Raw genomic sequence first — 5,935 nt, forward strand, 5'->3', positions numbered from 1 at the left:
GAGACGAGGCCCAGGAGGGCACAGTGAACTTGGGGCACCTGGGAGCCGAGAGCGAGCCCCAGGAGCATGAAGACAGTGGGGCGTGGCCACGATGTGATGGGCTGGGCTTTCCCTTCTTAGACTTGAGGGCCGGATCGCTGGGAGGGGCCAGCTCCAACGCAGGAGGCCAGGGCTGCTATCCTTCTTGAACATATCCATGGCCACTGTGAAGGTGTGGTCAGGGGCAGAGTGGGGCAGTCAGAGGAGCTGGAGTTTGCATCCATCTTGTACCACTCCACATGTGTCCTGACCAGATCACTTTCCCCGCTGAGTCTTAGTTTCCCAATTACCTGAACTCCCTCAACCTCAGTTTTCACGTCTGTCAAATGAACAGCATGATTCTCTGGCCCGAAAGGGGAGCAAGCACCGGGTATTCATTCTTCCTGCACCTCGGGTCTCCTCTCATTTGGGGAACTGCAAGCCCGTGGTTGAGTGGGATGTGAATTCAGACCCCCGCCCCCAAAGGAGTCTTTCTCCTCCCCCCACCTCCTGCCTCCCTGTCTTGCTCGGCAGGCAGCGTTGGGTTGCAGAGGTGAGTCCTGCTTCTCTCTCTCTCCCACACCGTGCTTCCCATCAACCCCCAGCCCCAAGGAGAGGCAGCAGTCTCCATTTCAGAACCTTCTGAAGGGGGTTATGTCCTTCTTCCAGAGCCAGCTCTCTTGAGAGCGCTCTGAGCTGGACAGCTGGTGGGTGGAAGACAGGCAAGACAGCCATGCCAAGAGATACAGCATTTCCAGATGATTAGAGGAAAAGACGCAAAGGATGTTGCTCGTCTCAGAAAAATCTGTGCAAACAGCCGTCAGGGAAATAGCTTCCCATGAAAGTCCCACGAATGAAAAACAAGAGGAACGAGGCGTCCACTGATCCCAGAATAGACAGGAGGAGCACGGCAGAGACAATCAGGATCGATTAGCCCTGCCTCTCTTCTAAACAGCCACTGGGGAGCAGCCTGTGCTGGGCCCAAGGACTCAGTGATGGCCAGACCAGCCCTGACCCTGCGTGACCACCTTGTGCGGCTCAGGGTGACAGTACTCAAACCGCAGGGGACCAGCAGGTGTGTGACATCCAGGAGGGAAAGCCATGCACTGCGGAGGTTTAAAGGAGGCAGCAATAAACTCTGTGACTTTGAGTTTAGAAAACACAGTGTATTCAGAGACAGCCAGAGATGATTTATAACATGCCATATTAGGGAACTTATAATAGCATCTAACAAGCGAAACCTCCGCATTTCAGTGGCTTCGTGTAACACCGTTAACTCTTGCTTCCTGAACAGCTCCATGTGGTGCTCCTGTTGGGCAGGTGGCTCTCCTCCTGGGTGACTCAGGGACCCCTGTGGCTCTGCTATTCAGGGGGAGTCAGAGCCCTCTGTGTGCAGTTGGCAGAGGAAGAAAGTGGCCAGGGGGACGGCCCAGCCCTGTCTCAGAAACCCCAGCCTGGAAGTGGCCCATGGCCCTTCCACTCACAGTCCTTTTGAGAACAAGCTTCGTGCCTGGAAGCGAGGAGGGTTGGAACTGGGGCCCTGCTGGGAATCCCTGTGTCTGCAGAACTCTGTCCCATGGGGGCCCGGGGGCACAGATTTTTGCAGCCCTCTGATGCTGCAGCCTTTCTGGGGCTGGGATGACCCAATACCCACTTGGACCGTGCACTTCCTGGTGACCCTCTGAGACAACTTCCTGGGCAGAGGTGATCATTGTGGAGTCAATGCAATCTGGGAACAGTGGCCCGAAACTGTGCCCCTCCGGTGTGTCGGTAAGCGCCTTCCTCCCAGGGATCAGGGGAGGGCAGATGAGAAACCAGAAGATCCGCAGAGCAGGAGGCTCCACTGGAGGCCCGAGCCAGGGCCACCCAGAGGAACGGGCCCTGGCTGGGGCAGAAGCCTGCTGGTGTGGTCACTGCGTTTCCTTCCCCTTTGTCCCCCGCTTTTAAACGGGTTTGAGGAAGTCTCAGGACTACATCAGCTGTGCTAGGGGAGCCAACGAGGGCAACTGGGCTGAAGCAAGTGGTGAACTCGAGAGCGAGGCCCTCCGTGCCGCTGAACAGGGCCCTCCCTGGCTGCCCTTCACTCGGGCCCCTCTGTCTGAGCTCTTCTCCACGAGACTCCACCATTACCTGCTGAACTCAGTTTTAGCAGAGAATCCTAAGGGAACCGATTGCAAATCCCCTCCCCTTGACAAATGATTGAATTCCACGTCATCATTTTCAATCCACGGCCCCTCCCTTTGCCCATGGGCTGTCAATCCCCAGGTGTCCCCACTGTGTTCAGAGCTGAATCCATCTCTGCCCCTGCTGTAATGCTCTGGAGTCGAGTCTTCCTTGCCATTTATAGCTGGTCCAGGGCACCCCACCGAGAGTGGGAGACAGTTCTCCCTGTCTAGGACGTTCCTCTCAGGCCCAGGACCGGTCTTGCCTGCTGGGGGATAGGGGGTGCCAAGAGGGGCTTTTCCAACACAGGCAGTGGCATAGGCGCTTGGGCAGGCATTTTGGGTGGGAACGGTGCTCACCTGAGGCTCCTTCTGCCGATCCCCTTCTGGCCTCTGCCAGGACAGGGTGCGAGAGCCTGCCTCTGTGCCCGGCTGCTCAGGGCAGAGTGGGGCAGGGCAGCGTCCCTGGGGAGCAGGCTCCCGGGCCTTGGCATGAGAGTGCTTCAGGGGCACCCAGGCACTCAAAGAACTTTGAAGGTTCTTTCTGTTTTTAAGCCTCTTTTAAATTGCCCAAGTGCCAGCTGAGGCTATTTTGGGATGAGCCATTCATCCCAGGGCCGTCTGGCCCTTCTGAAAACTCTCATTAAATTGTTCATTGACAGGAACCAAATACTTGGCCCCAGGGCCTCCAGGCTTCCCCTGATGTGTGGCCTCCTGGGGTCCTTGCCCGAAAGGCTGAGGGGGAACCTGGCTGGCCACCAAGGTCTTGTAAGTATCTTCTCCCTTAGAAATCCAAGTCTGTCTTCCAAACCCCCCACCCCCGCCACTGAGTCCATGAATATTCCCTCTATGGACACCATGAGAACTTGCGTGCACACGGCCCACCCACCACCTGAGGGAGGGACGGCTTCCAGTAAGGGATTACTCAACACGGCGATCCCAGGACATGACCTCAGAATGGGAGTGAGGAGGCCTTTGTTGGTTCGGAGCGAAGCGGGGTGTTCCCAGGGCTGGAGAACTCAGGTGGCCTCTCCAGCAGTTCTGCCTCCTCGGGATCCCATGAGCTCAGCCTCTCAAGCGCAAGTGTTATCCAGAAATCTCTGGAATAGGATGAGAGGTGGTGAGAGGTCAGTCCAGGGCCTTCCTCCCTGAGACCTTGGAGAGGCCCAAAGGAGCCTGCGGTGGGACTGGGCCCTAGATAGATCAAGGCCAGCACTGGGACGGGGTGGGCCTGTCCCCAGGAGTCCTCCAGGGCTGCCCACCTGTCAGCACCCCTGGCCTCTCTCTGCATCTCTCATGCCCTGACCTTCCAGGAGGGAGCCCTTCAGTGAGGAGTCCCCCAGTCTGGGTGGGGAGCCAGCCCAATCGGCTTGATTCCTCCACTCTTGACACTGTGAGCCTCAGATTCTGAGACTTTGGGAGGATGGACAGTGACTGCGGTCAGCAGGAGAATGGGAAGCAGACGGGAGAGGAAGAAGCTTGCCTTTGATGGGGACCAAGGGGACTGGGAGCCCAGGCCCATTCACTGTAACATGTGTAGTAAATCCCATTATATTCATGCAAAGAATTCTAACAGCAAGGAAAAGGAAAGAGCTGCTGGCACGCCACAACACAGGTGGATCTCACAGACCTACTGCTGAGCTAAAGAAGGCAGCCACACAAATGTACATGCTGCATGGGGCCGTTTCTATCTGCCCAGAACCAGGCAAGAACCATCTATGCCAACAGCTTCATTGCTGCTGTTTCTGGAGTTGTTGACTGGAGGGGTGAGGGCACCCTCTCGGGTGTGGAAATGTTCTGTGATCAGACAGAGGTTTCCTACATGTCTGTGCATGTGAGATGCATCCAGCTGCACACTTAAGATGCATGCATTTTATTGTATATGTTATGCCTTGATTTTTAAAAGTCTTTAAGTATTTAATCCTGAACAGCCCTATGAAACAAACAATAAAACAACCCGAGGCTCCTGATGTCTTGCCCAGGTCACCCACCACCCCCAGGCCTCTCCAAGAGTCAACATCTGGATGCCGATGCCTGCTTCCCCCTCCACACCTCACAGCCACCACCCAAGAGGGGGCTGTAAGACGCCTCTCTGGCCGGCATTGGAGCCAGTTTTGAGCTGCCCGAGCCTGCTTCCTACGCAGGGTGCTTTAAATCTTCCAGATCACTGAGCCTTCATTTCAGAATACTTGATTGCTCATCTTCCTACCACGCAGGCTGCTGCCTGTGTCAGCTCGCACAGAGGGAGGAAAATAATTACACCCCACAGCGTCAGTTGCATTGAAGGGTAGAGAGGCACCAGGCGCCTTCCCTTTCAGGATGCACAGAGCCAAGGGGAGTTCCAACCCTGCTCCTTGCTGACCTGGGCCTCTGCATCGTGACAATGACTGTCCCGCACATCTGGCTGCCGCCTCCTTGCCATTAGCTCATGTCTTCCTCTGCAGGCTCCCAGGCTGGGGTCCTGAGATCTGGAGATGCTGCCTGCAGGTCGGGATCCAAGGGGAGCTCGGACATGACTATGGCCCAGACAGAGCTCAGAGTCTACAAAAGCCCCACAGAGTCCACCTGTGCCTTTTGACTAGGCAATGAGGTTATGTTGGCCCCACGTCCTCTGAATGCTGTGGTGCCTGAGCCCCTGGGCTGCCTCCCACCCTCCTGCTCTGGACTTTGCCTCCTAATGTCCTGCCCTAGATGTTTCTGTTGGGGGACCCCAGAGGGCTGGTGAGAACTGGAGGGTCCCTGTAGGGTGGAGAGGATCAGAAGTCACATATCAGTGTGGCAGACATGGCTGGTCCCAGAGCCCGGGGCTCCTATTCTAATGGGAGGACCCCAGTGAAAGCACCCACCTACTTCTGGCAGGGTTGCTTAACCCCCTTTCCAATAGAACCTCTAGAGAATCTAATAGGCCCATCCCAACGGGCCTCTGCAAAGCTCCCAGTCCAGCCGCAGTCCCCTTTGTGTCCCCACCACAGCCTCGTCCTGGATGACTGACAGTGGGAGGGGTTGTTAATGTCAGGGACAGATGTAGCCACCATTGTCTGCAGCAAGGATCCTTAGTCATAAGTAATACTGTGTGTGGACACCAACAGCCCAGCCCAAGAAGCATTGGCCAAACTGGGTCCAGGGAAAACCTTCCAGGGTGAGCTGAAGAGAAGGTCAGCCTGCTCATCTGGACGGACTTGCTCCAGCCCCAGTCCCTGGGCATCTGGGGAGATCATGGGACTGACACCCCCCTTCCCAGCACATACAAACACACCCGCAGGCACGCACGCAGGCGCACACACACTCACACACTCACACATGCTTGTATACACACATTCACAGACAGAAACACACATCCTTACATACCGGCACTCAGACACACTCTCAGAGCCATGCGCACGTGCCCTTACATGGGTACAAGTACTCGTGCTCCCGCACACCCACATACACACTCCCCTTGGTGCACACACATGTCCATCCACACATGCACAGCCATGCAGTGCACACACTGGTTTTCGGGTACAGGCCAGTTCTGTAACCTGGATCCAGTGACAACCTCCTGTAAGTCTGCAGAGGCGAAGTCTGGCCAGTGCATGCAGTTGCCCTCCTGAACAGAATATCGTCAGCCTCAGCATCAGCATCGGGGTTCCCTCTTTACACAAGGGTCCCCCTTATCAGTGGGAGATACATTCCAAGACCCCCAGTGGAAGCCTGAACCTCGGGTAGGACTGAATCTTATTCTACTATGTTTTTTCCTATACCTGCATACCTCT

At 56.0% G+C, this 5,935-nt stretch overlaps 1 long non-coding RNA gene across 1 annotated transcript; it reads left to right on the forward strand.

Annotated features, from left to right (window-relative positions):
* The first annotated feature begins 1,507 nt into the window (after window positions 1-1,507).
* On the forward strand, window positions 1,508-4,150 carry LOC115897397. Its single transcript, XR_004057185.1, has 2 exons — window positions 1,508-1,788; window positions 3,494-4,150. It is a non-coding gene; the product is annotated as an uncharacterized LOC115897397 (long non-coding RNA).
* The last annotated feature ends 1,785 nt before the right edge of the window (window positions 4,151-5,935 follow it).

Source organism: Rhinopithecus roxellana, chromosome 5 (assembly GCF_007565055.1).
Source record: "Rhinopithecus roxellana isolate Shanxi Qingling chromosome 5, ASM756505v1, whole genome shotgun sequence".
Lineage (NCBI taxonomy): Eukaryota > Metazoa > Chordata > Mammalia > Primates > Cercopithecidae > Rhinopithecus > Rhinopithecus roxellana.